Source organism: Ranitomeya variabilis, chromosome 2 (genome assembly GCF_051348905.1).
Source record: "Ranitomeya variabilis isolate aRanVar5 chromosome 2, aRanVar5.hap1, whole genome shotgun sequence".
Lineage (NCBI taxonomy): Eukaryota > Metazoa > Chordata > Amphibia > Anura > Dendrobatidae > Ranitomeya > Ranitomeya variabilis.
The window spans coordinates 906,672,971-906,684,886 of record NC_135233.1 but is presented as its reverse complement, the minus strand read 5'-3'; positions in this window follow the sequence as shown (position 1 = coordinate 906,684,886).

Below are 11,916 nucleotides of genomic sequence, written 5' to 3'. Positions count from 1 at the left end.
GAATTTTTACCCCATGTTCTTTAGCGAAAGACATGCCCATAAAATTTCCATTTGCTTCTGAAACAACCATGGCAGAAGTGGAAGTCAATTGAGAATGAATTTGAAACTTGATAGAAATGAAGCACTGAGAGTCCTTGTTTTTTTAATGTTGGGAGCAATACAGGAAATTGAATGGATAATGGCATTCACTGGAGGAACTGGTTCAGACAAGACAGATTCTTCATCTGAAAGGTTGGGATCTGCTACAACTGCCACTGTTTCACATAGTCGAGAAGAACAATTGATGAGAAAGTATCAGATCTGCCACAATAAAAACACTGATTTTCTTGAAGTCTTCATTCTATTCTCTCAACACTTTCACATTTTAATAGGCTATCAACCTGCCTGGGTTCAGCTTCAGATATGTGAGGACTCTTTATTTCAAAGTCTCTGGGACTGGTGGTTAAAGCAGGTGGATAAGGGGTACTGTTGCGTGACAAGTTTGAATTCCACTTTTCCAACCTTCTCTCTAATAATCGGGTGTCTATTTGAATACAAATGTGAATAAAGTCATCATGTTTAAGTAGGCACAAACAAGATGGCATTCAGAGGTGCAACATTGGCAATGTTACTAAAGGGTGATTGCAGAACAGAATAACATCTTCCAGTGGAGTGAAACTGCAGCACAATTTAGCAAAGTGAATAACAGCAGCCACTGTTTGTCATTCGGCAGAATAATAGCATCTTGTCATTTCTCCCAACAGCCTCTGGATACTATTTGACTTGGGACAAATGGTTTTAATAAGGAAACATGAAATATTGACTGTATCTTAATTGTTCTGGGAAGTTGAAGACAGCAAGATACTGAGATAACTTGTCCAATGAAGGTAATTGATGATTCAAGTTATTGGTGGAAAGCTATACTTCATCTCTCAGTTGAAAGCTTGGAGAAGGTCTGTGAGATTTGTCCTCTACTTTTTTATATTTATCCTTGGAAATATTTAATGTGCCCTTTAGCATTTCCAGATTCTGTTGGAGAGATTGTATTCTGTCAGTGACTGCAGGAATAGAAGTTTTTTTTAGGAAAATTGAGAAGAATGCAGGGATGGTAACCCAAATTTGCACAAAGAATGGTGTCTGTTTAGTGGAAGCATTTTGAGAATTGTTGTCTGAAAATTCTGCCATAGGAAGTAAATCAACCCAGTTATTGTGAAGATGGCAAATGTAATGTCGGAGATATTGCTCCATGGTTTGATTAGTGCATTCAGTCTGACCAATAGATTGTCCAATGCTGCACAAAAATTCTTAAAGAATCTTGATGTAAATTGTAAACTCCATGATCAAAGACAACTTCCTCTGCAACTCCATGAAGATGAAACACATTGTGATTTATGAGGTCGGCAGTCTCCTTAGCAGAGGTCAAACTTGTACAAGGAACAAAATGTGCTGCTTTGGTGAGTTGGTTAATCATGACTAGGATGGATCTCTACTCTTTTCAAATTGGTAAATCAATAATAAAATCCATAGATATAGAAACCTAAGGGCGAAATGGAATTGACTGAGGCTGCAATAATCCCATTGATGATGTGCGAGGAGTTTTATACATGGCACGGATGCTACAGGAAGGAACATTTTTTAACATCTTTTTGATAATTGAACCACCAAAAAACAAGAGACAGAAATTCTTGTGTTTTATTAAATCCTTTGTGTCCTGCTAACTTGGAGTCATGGATCAGTTTTTATACCTTTTGTCTCACAGCTTGTGGAACATAAAAGCAAAGATTATGAGCACATTCTTTATTTCAAAAGGTAAAAGATATCATCTGGTGGAAGAATTGTTTCTTTCTCGTAAGCTTCCTGTATATTTTTAAGCAAGTCTTTGTTATGGATCACCTCAAGGAAATTGGACTCAGACAGAAAAGTGGTTGGAGGTGCGGTTGAAGAGGAATCTTTGGAGAAAATACTAGATAAAGCATCAGCCTTACCATTACGGGAACCAGGTCTGCAAGAGATATTATTATTTATTGTTATAGCGCCATTTATTCCATGGCGCTTTACATGTGAGGAGGGGTATACATAATAAAAACAAGTACAATAATCTTCAACAATACAAGTCATAACTGGTACAGGAGGAGAGAGGACCCTGTCCGTGAGGGCTCACAATCTACAAGGGATGGGTGAGAATACAGTAGGTGAGGATAGAGCTGGTCATGCAGCGGTTTGGTCGATCGGTGGTTACTGCAGGTTGTAGGCTTAAAAGTTGATTTGGTTAAGAAAAATACCCCATTTAGCTTTGTGAGAAGACAAACATTTGGAAGACTTGATAAATTCAAGATTACAATGGTCAGTTAGAGCCACAATTTGTTGAGCTTCTCATTCTAGGTGATGTCTCCATTCCTTGAAGGCATCAATGATGGCTTGGAGCCCGTGGTTCTATACATCTTTGTTCCTTTCTGACACTGTCAAACGTCATAAATAAGCACAAGGAAGGATGTAGAAAATCTTTAAACCAATTTTTTTTGTGATAGAATGATCCCAATTGTAAGATCTGAAGCATCCGCTTGTACAATAAAGACATGTTCGGGACTGGGAAGAATCAGTATAGCAGCTGCAGTGTACTTCTTCTTCAGGCAAATAAAATCATCTTGTGCTTAAGGAGACCAGATCAATGATATGCCTTTCTTTGCTAATTTGGTGATTGATGTAATTATACCTGAAAAATTCTTAATGAAACATCTGTAAAAATCGTTGGTCCTCTTGCATGTTTTGTGGGATTGGCCATTCAATGATAACTTAAATCTTGCTAGAATCCATTTGTAATCCTTACCTAGAGATTATATAACCCAACAACTGGATCCTTTTCATGAATTCACATTTCTCCAGCTTAATATAGAGATGATGGGTTCTCAGACAATCTAACACATTTTTCACATGGTTCTGATATTTTCTTGCAGAATTAGACAAGATTAGTGTATTATCAACATAAATTAACAAAAATTGATCAAGCAACGATTCTATACAGTAATTTTATTAAATTTTCTGTAATCAATTCAGGGTCTCAAGGAACTATCTTTCTTTTTGATGAAAAATATAGGTGTCCATGCTTTCTTTGAAGGTCTTTAATTTCTGCTCTGCCAGTTGATATATTTTTCCAAAGGGTATAGCTGCTTCAGGCAATGGATCATTTGGACAGTCATACAGCTGATGGGGAGGGAGTTTGTCAGCATTTTTCTTGTCACAAGTGCAGCGCCCCAGAGTCCTGGTCGTTGCAGTAATGTCGCTCTTCCACCAGGGGGAGTGATATTACGTCTGATGGTACTAAAGGAGTTCATCACAAAACAGACACCACACTTCACACTCTAGTCCACCAGGGGGAGCCTTGTTTCTATCTATTAGGACACTCCTTACATTAGGGTAAAACTGGTGGGCTGGATAGAAAGTTAGGGAGAAGCTGCCTGGGTTTGACCCAGAGAGGACCTGTCAGGCAGACAGGGGGAAAGGAGGAACATCTGAGCTGCAGACAGAGGGCCCTTGTCAGGGGTGGGATCCTGACAGAGGCGTAGCACGAAAAGGAAGAGGGAGAGCTAGGGAGCACTACCAATGGGCGAGGAGCCTAATTGCGACCTATAAGGTAAGTATAATAAGGGGTGCAGCTCAATGCATAGCAGCAGCATATACCAAACAAACAAGCAAAGAGACTATGCATATAGGGCGCACACCCAGAGTACAATAAAGTTGAAAAAATACAAAAAATTATTTATTAATGAGGAAGACAGAAAACACCAATAAAAACATAATAAAATACAACCGACACACCAATGGTCCTATACAGAGTAAATATATGGAGACAGCTAAAGATACAATAATATATGGTGAGTCACGCCACCAACACACTGCTGGTACTTTCGTAAATGTAAGATACAAAGATGTAGCATAAATAGCACAACACATATGCACAAACGGTGACTTATGTGCACAATGGCTTATGTGCACAGAGCAAGGTAGCAGGTAAACTCTGGGTGTCCCCAGAGTACCATATAGTGCAGGAGTGCCCCTATATAAATGAAAAGGCTAATGCTAGCAAGGGGGCCTCAATAAGCCTACTAAACTGCAGCAAGAGGAGATAAGTGTAAATCCCCTCAAAAAAAAAAAAAAGATTTGGGAGTTGAAATACCAAAAATAGTCCCTATAAAAGGCAACGCTACCAGTATCACAGAGGGACGAGCCTGTTAAAGTGATATAGGGAGCTGTGACAAAACACTCTGGGATCGCCTTTGCTGGGGTCAAAGGTCACGTGGTTTGTGCATTGAACTCTGAGGCGTACAGCAGGTTTCCGAGTTGGCTGACCTCAGGTCAGATTTATTAAAGTGAAAGCAACATAGAAAAAACAAAACATAAAAATAAATCCTAGCCTGTCCGGCACTAACTAAACCAATACGTTGCTATCTTAACAACTGGGGGGGCTACTCCCACCCAGCTAACAACACACAGTCCTTGAGCACAGCTCTCACTCACGTTTGTCTCACACAGACAGGCAATCTGTGTGCCTCAGGCTGACGCCCGAAACCCCCAGCTGGTTTCCTTTTATTCCTGCACTTATTAACCCCTCCGTATCCTGAAGATACTGAGCGGCCTAATTCACATAGGATAGGTACCTGGGCGAGATATATCTGCCCCCGACTACCAGACCGACATGACTCTTACATATCCCCCCCTTTTGCTCAGACCACTCCGATCGAGCAAGAACACTCTTGAAACAGTGCACTCGGGACAGGGCATCAGCGTTCCCCATCTGCAATCCGGGGCGGTGCTCCACCGTGAAAGAGTAAGCCTGCAGGGCAAGGAACCACCGGGTTACCCGACTATTACGGTCCTTGTGGAGGTGCATCCACTTGAGAGGGGCATGGTCCGTGACCAGCCTAAACTTCCTACCCGCCAGGTAATACTTGAGGGAGTCGAGAGCCCATTTAATGGCTAGGCACTCTTTTTCAACCACGGCATACCTCTGCTCATGTACATTCAGTTTCCGACTGAGGTAGAGGACCGGGTGTTCCACTCCGTCCCTCACCTGTGAAAGTACAGCTCCGACACCAGTATCAGAGGCATCAGTTTGGACCACAAACTCGCTGCTGAAATCAGGAGTCACTAGCACGGGCTGAGAGTACAAAGCCCATTTCAGGCTGTGGAAGGCCTCTTCAGCAGCTGAGGTCCATTTTACCATGACGGAACCCTTCCCTTTGGTAAGATCCGTCAAGGGGGTAGCCATGGCTGCAAAATTGGGTATGAACCGGCGATAATAGCCGGCAATCCCCAGGAAAGCTTGTACTTGTTTCTTGTTCACTGGTTGCGGCCAGCCCTGAATTGCCTGTATTTTGTCGATCTGTGGTTTAACCACTCCTCTGCCAATCACGTAGCCCAAATATCGGGCTTCTTCAAGCCCGATGTGACATTTCTTGGGGTTCGCCGTTAAGCCTGCGTCTCGCAGGTCATCAATCGCCGCCTGTACCTTCCGGAGGTGAGTTTCCCAGTCCATGCTGTAAATTACGATGTCATCCAGGTAGGCAGAAGCGTACTGCCTGTGGGGCCTCAAGACTCAATCCATCAATCTCTGGAACGTTGCTGGAGCTCCGTGAAGTCCAAACGGCATGTAAACATACTGGAACAGATCTTCCGGTGTAGCAAATGCCGTCTTCTCTCTGGCCGCCTCCGCCAGAGGGATCTGCCAGTACCCCTTTGTTAGATCCAGGGTCGTAATGTATCGGGCTTTGCCAAGCCGGTCGATTAACTCATCGACCCGGGGCATAGGGTACGCATCAAATTTAGAAACCGCATTCAGTTTCCTAAAGTCATTACAAAACCGTATGGAACCATCCGGCTTAGGTATCAACACAATTGGACTGGACCAGGCGCTGTGCGACTCTTCAACGACTCCTAAGTCCATCATTGCCCTCACTTCCCAGGAGACGGCTTCACGGCGCGCTTCCGGGATCCGGTAGGGCTTCACATGAACTGTGACACCAGGTTCTGTGACAATCTCATGTTTCACCAGCTTAGTCCGGCCAGATTTTTCCGAGAAAAACTGTCGGTTCTGTAACAAAAACTGCTTAACCTCAGATTTTTGTTGTTCCGAGAGAGTCTCGGACGTCTGCACCTCCGGTACGGTAGGTGAGCAAACCGGACGGGGCAGATCCGCCGTTAAGGCAGAGCGGTCTTTCCAGGGTTTTATCAGATTCACATGATAAATCTGTTCTGGTTTTCTCTTACCAGGCTGGTACACCTTATAGTTCACTTCACCAACTCTCTCTATGATCTCAAAGGGGCCCTGCCATTTCGCCAGAAATTTACTATCCACCGTAGGGATCAGGATCAACACCCTATCCCCGGAGGCAAATGTACAGACCTTAGCGCCTCTATCACAACTTTGCCTCTGGGCTCCCTGGGCCTGTAACATATGGTCCTTAACAATGGGCATTACAGCAGCAATATGGTCCTGCATTTGTGTTATATGGTCGATCACCGTTTTAAAGGGAGTGACTTGTCCTTCCCAGGTTTCTTTTGTGACGTCCAACAGTCCACGGGGACGACGGGCGTACAACACCTCGAAAGGCGAAAATCCTGTGGAAGACTGGGGAACTTCCCTAATGGCAAACAGCAAATAGGGTAACAAGTAATCCCAGTTCTTCCCATCTTTGTCTATCGCCTTCCGGAGCATCTGTTTTAAAGTTTTGTTGAACCGCTCAACCAGGCCATCTGTTTGAGGGTGATAGACAGATGTACGCAACGGGTCAATTTGTAAGAGTCTGCAGAGCTCCTTCATTACTCTCGACATAAAGGGAGTCCCCTGGTCGGTGAGTATCTGTTTTGGAATTCCCACCCGACTAAACACATGTACCAATTCCTTGGCGATCGTCTTGGTAGCAGTGTTACGCAAGGGGATGGCTTCTGGGTAACGAGTGGCATAGTCCATGATGACGAGGATATGTTGGTGCCCACGTGCGGACCGGGGAAGGGGCCCAACCAAATCCATCCCAACCCTCTCAAATGGGACTTCAATGATAGGGAGGGGTACCAAAGGGCTACAGAACCGAGGTTTGGGCGCAGAGACTTGGCACTCTGGACAGGACTCACAATAGTTACGCACATCACCATGCATGCCGGGCCACACAAAACAATGTGATATCCTTTCCGTGGTTTTCTGTACCCCCAGATGTCCCCCCATTATATGTCCGTGGGCCAGGTCCAGTACCTTCCGCCGATAAGGTTTCGACACCACTAACCGTTGCACAGTGTCTCCCCCCTTTTTTTCTACCTGGTAGAGAAAATCATTCTCAAGAACCATGTACGGGTATGCCAGCCTAGTGTCAGGTTCTACGGGTACCCCATCTATCATTTTTACATTTTTCCTAGCCGGAGTCAGGGTAGGATCTTTCATTTGCTCGCTGTGGAAGTCATCTGACTGGACTCCCAAATCTGGCAGGCAGGGTGCTGGATGGCTGTCTGCCTCCGCCTCTCGCTGAGTTTCCTCAGTTTCCTCAGTTTCCCCCGCCATAACTGAGAAGGGGTACTGAAGGTTAGACTCAATAACCTCCCCAGTAACGTCTTCCTGTGGGACCTCCTCTAGGAGTTCGGGACCTCCCGATGGCATGGGAGAAGATTCACGGGTACAGCTACCGTGAAGGAGCAACTGATTCTCCCACAACTGCCAGAAAAGGGGAAAATCCCTGCCCAGGATTATATCCTGTAACAATGCGGGAACGAGTCCCTCTTTGTGTTGCACAGACCCATAGGGAGTGGAAATCCATATGACCGCTGTTAGGTACGAGCAGGTGTCACCATGCACACACGTTACAGAAAATTTGTCAGACGGACCGGACGGAAGTGCCACCAGACTAGCTTTCACCAGAGTCACCACACTTCCAGAGTCTAGTAATGCCACAACATTTTTCCCATCAACAGATAATTCACACAGGTGTTTCGCTGTATCATTTTGACCCGCATTCACACTCACTAGCCGCGTAACCAAAGACATGCGTTTCTTAGAGTCTGTAACGTCGCACTGCATGGGTTCAGTGGTAACAGGACAGTTCGCAGAAACATGGCCCTTCTCATGGCAGCGGAAACACCTAACAGGCCCCCTATTGAGCCCACCGTCCATCACTCTCGGTCTCGGAGTGCGAGCAGTCCCGTGTTCCTCCCCCACAGCTTTAGGCGCTTTTCCTTCACCCGTAGTCCCTGGAACAGTCTTACCGGTTCCACGAGGAGGAGGCACAGACCGGGTGCTAGCGGTTTCGTTGGGAAGTCCTTCTGCCACGGAATAACGCTCGACCAACTCCACAAGTTGATCCGCTGTCGTGGGATTTCCTTGGCTTGCCCACCTTTTCAGCGCTGGTGGTAGTGCTCTCAGGTACTTGTCCAGGACAAGCCGCTGGATTATTTCTGGGGTTGTCAGTACCTCGGGTTGCAGCCATTTCTTTGTCAAGTAGATCAGGTCAAACATCTGAGATCGCGGCGGTTTCTCTGGCTGGTATGTCCACTGGTGTACCCTCTGTGCACGGACAGCCGTCGTCACACCCAGCCGGGCCAGGACCTCAGCTTTCAGCTTCTCAAAGTCCTGAGCGACTTCCGGGTCCAAGTCATGGTAAGCTTTTTGGGCCTCGCCGGAGAGAAACGGAGCAATCAAATCGGCCCATCGTGCCTTCGGCCACTTCTCCCTCAATGCCGTCCGCTCAAACGTTGTCAGGTATGCCTCGACGTCATCTTCTGCAGTCAACTTTTGCCAGTATCGACTCACATGGATCCTTCTGGACTCTGCTTCCGGGTCCGCCTCAGGCATGCTCACCAGGCGCTGCACCACCTGTTGGAGAAGCTGGCGGTCTGCAACCGTCATGTCCACTAACTCCTTCAGCTGTGCGGCCATCAAGCGATTAGCTTCATGCTGTGCCGCAGTGGCCTGCTGCTGTACGGCAGTGGACTGTACTAGGGCTTTTACCACGTCTTCCATACTGTCGCCTGTGCCACGTTATGCCCGCATTCTCCACCACAATGTGACAAAACACTCCGGGATCCCCTTTGCTGGGGTCAAAGGTCACGTGGTTTGTGCATTGAACTCTGAGGCGTACAGCAGGTTTCCGAGATGGCTGACCTCAGGTCAGATTTATTAAAGTGAAAGCAACATAGAAAAAACAAAACATAAAAATAAATCCTAGCCTGTCCGGCACTAACTAAACCAAAACGTTGCTATCTTAACAACTGGGGGGGCTACTCCCACCCAGCTAACAACACACAGTCCTTGAGCACAGCTCTCACTCACGTTTGTCTCACACAGACAGGCAATCTGTGTGCCCCAGGCTGACGCCCGAAACCCCCAGCTGGTTTCCTTTTATTCCTGCACTTATTAACCCCTCAGTATCCTGAAGATACTGAGCGGCCTAATTCACATAGGATAGGTACCTGGGCGAGATATATCTGCCCCCGACTACCAGACCGATATGACTCTTACAGGAGCGTATAAGATAAACTCGCCAACTCAAACCATCACAGTGGAAGGAAAAAGGGCCTAGCACGAGACAGAACGATACGGAGCTGCACCTGCCCCACGTGCGGCAGCATCCTGAGGAAGGACAAGAAAGGAATTGTGTTGCAGGGAGTGAGAAACGAAGTCACAGCACAAGGAGACAACACCAGAAGGAGTTCTGTCCTGTAAGAGGCTGCCTCCTTCTGAGGCGCGTAGCCGGTGGCTGGAACACCGAGGGAGTAATTGACTCCACGCTTTACTTCAAAGACCAGCAGGACAGTCAATTCCAAGTTGGCTGCCCGACCTTAAAACCTAAGACGACACAGTGGCAAATTGTGGGGGTCGGGGCATCTCTAGGGTCCCTATAAACAAGCCTCAGGCCATCAGTCATACGGGTATGTCCTATCCATACCATCTGGGGGACAGAGAGGAAGAAATAACATCTAGAACATCTACAAAGGTTGTGAGGACTATCCCGTGGTGCTCAGCAGGGAGGTACTACAACACACAGGCGCTAGTAGGAAGGCTACTTATTTCCACCTGGATAAGAGAACTCTGGATTTTGCCTTCGGACCGGCCAGACTCTGCCTGCCCTGTGATCTGTACTCTGGACTGTGGACGCCAAAGTCTTCAGTAAAAGGTAAAGAGACTGCAACCTTTGTGTCCTCCTTATTCACTGCGCTTTACATCGTCCACCATCACCACCTACACTTCTGGGAAGCCCTGGGGGTACACTTCACCTGTGGGAAGGTATACCATCTAGCTGCCATTCCATCACCCCAGCGGACCCCTAAGCAGCGTCGGTCACCCTGACCGAACACCACAGGTGGCGTCACGAACATTATACAGACTACACCTTTAATCGGACGCCTCTCAAAGGGCCACGAACCGGGTCAGGCCACCGTGACATCCCCCGAACCGAAGGACCCAGTACCGAGTATCCCATTGCCCTTACGCGTGGGGGCGATCCACATACATCAGCAAATTCTTTGTATACAGGTGATAAATCAGAAGGTTGTCCAAGATCCTTTACAACCTCGTTTGGTGAAGTTGGGGAGTAGACAGTAGGTGGAAAAGACACTTCTTTAGTTTTCCAGTTGATTGTGGGATTTTGAGTTTGTAGCTATGGCAATCCCAGTATGATTGAAAAATGTAAATATGAGACTAACAAGACTAACAAGAAGGATAAGATCTCATGGTGATTAGGTTCAATAACTATATCCAAGGGCTCAGTCTCTTGAATCACTGGTCCCGAACTTAATCGGTATCCATCAACAGTTTCCGTGATAATGGATTGAAGTCTGTCTTGAATTTTTATCCTGTTTTTTGGCAAAAGAAATGTCAATAAAATTTCTGTTTGCTCCCAAATCAACCATGACAGATGTGGAAATCGATTGAGAATTAATATGACATTTGATAGAAATGAAGCAATGAGAATCCTAATTTTCTGTTTTAATATTGGGTAAAATAAAAGAAATTGAATAGATGACAGCATTCACTGGAGGCGCTGGCTCATACAAGACCGATCCTTCATTGGAAAAAGGGTGGAATCCACTTATACTGCCACTGTTTTACATAATTGAGAAGGACAATTGATGAGTAAGTGGTCCAACTTCCCACAACAGAAACACTGATTTTCAGGTCTTTGTTCTTTTCCCTTGGCACTTTCATGTTTGAATAGGCTGTCAACCTGCTTGGGTTCAGCTTCAGATATGTGAGGAATCCATTATGAAGTCTCTTGGACTAGTCTTGAAGAAGCTGAATAATGATTACATGACCAGGTTGAACTCTACTTCTTTAGTCTTTTCTCAGATAACTGGGTGTCAATGTGAATACAGTGGTGAATGAAGACCTCAAGGTTTGTAGGAGCATCAGCCCATTTAAATTAATCTTAAAGTGTGCTGGATAGTCCGTTCTTTTAAAAAAAAGATAATTTTGCAGCATTATTCCATTCAGTGTCAATCATCCACTGTCTGAATTCTGTGGCGTATTCCGCTACAGAGCGCTTACTTTAACGTAAAGCCATTAATGTAGCTGAAGCTGTTGTACAATAATTAGGCTCATCAAATGCTTGGCCCATGGCTGCTATGAAGGGCTCCAGATCATTAAGTTGATCATCGTGAGACTCAATAAGGAGGCTGGCCCTGGCTAAAGTTTTATATGTTAGTAGCATAATGATATACAATTCTTTTGATCTGTCAGTAGGCAAGTGAGCAGGGTGTGCACTGAAGTACAATCTGCATTGCTTGATGATCCATGATATTTGCCATGGTCTCTACCAAGCCTGAAAAGTGCAAGTGAAAGGGTGGATGGAGGAGCAGGAGGTATATGTTGATTTTGTGAAGGATCTTCTCGGACTGCTGTGCAATCTTATTACTCAGGGCTTGTACAATATTCTGTAGATCATGAGTAACTTATCCAAA